Below are 1,153 nucleotides of genomic sequence, written 5' to 3' on the forward strand. Positions count from 1 at the left end.
CTTAAAAGCTGACTACTTTTGATAGAGTTCGAATTTCTTCTAAAATGGCAAGTATTGACCATGTTTAGGAAAAAATGGCATTACGTTTAGTAACATACAGTTGACATGAATGGGTATAAGTCAGACGAATATCTTTCTACCTCTCCCCACCCTTACACGCACATTTCTGTGGATGGGGAAAAAGTCAGTCAAGCGCTTAATTCTAGCCCCTATCATCACCAGTATGCATTGTTTCAACAAGCATAGCTCTCAAAATTTGTAAAATACAAACAAGACGACACATGTGGCCATTGCAAATCTTCCAGCGAAGCTATGGTAGTAATAGGAGCTGTGAGTGATACGTGTCGTCTAAATCACCGTGGGAAGTTAATCCTGACAACAAGCAACCATGGGGGCCTTGGTTCTGTCAGATAGTTGCGAGTTGCAAAATCAGTCACTTTCAAATATCTGTCCCATGATGTAACAGCTATTGGAAGCCACATAACAATTTTGCAGATATACCGCTGGTTAGAGTAAATACCGAACGACTTGTTAACCCTAAGACTAAACCAAGCGCCATCTAAACTTTACAAAGAGGTGTCACAGAAAGGGGTTTATGATGCAACACCCGGAACAAGCTAAACGTTAACAGTTGAAACGACGAATCAGCAATAAAATCAGCACTACATCACCAACAACGGAGAGTTTTACCTTTGTTTCTTTGCTGGACCTCTCCCACATGCACCTTTCGAACATTAAAAAATAGAAAGTTTGATTCTTGCGCCAGAGCTAGGCTATGTTTACCCTGTACATAGAAGGAACGCGATAAGTAAAGAACTTTGTACCTTGCACCTGGATTCCTTTGTACTCGTTTATTGCCTGTCATATACCAAACATCAGCAACTAAGTCGAAGTCTTGATCGGGTTTTAAGTTGCTGTGATGCAATTATTCGAGGCCAGGCCCAGGGTACAACCTAATTTTCTGAATCACGGTGTGTTTTTTTTTGGGGGGCGTGGGGGGGAGAGGTACCAAATTTTCTGAACTTCCCCAACCAAAAACACACCCATGTTTAAAAAAAGTATTGACTGCGTCACAAAGATTGGGGATCACTTGTAAAAACCCCCTTCCAATTGGGTAAAACAGTACCGGATTTACATTATGTGTCAAACGACC

This window comes from Branchiostoma floridae, chromosome 17 (genome assembly GCF_000003815.2).
Source record: "Branchiostoma floridae strain S238N-H82 chromosome 17, Bfl_VNyyK, whole genome shotgun sequence".
NCBI classification, from domain to species: domain Eukaryota; kingdom Metazoa; phylum Chordata; class Leptocardii; order Amphioxiformes; family Branchiostomatidae; genus Branchiostoma; species Branchiostoma floridae.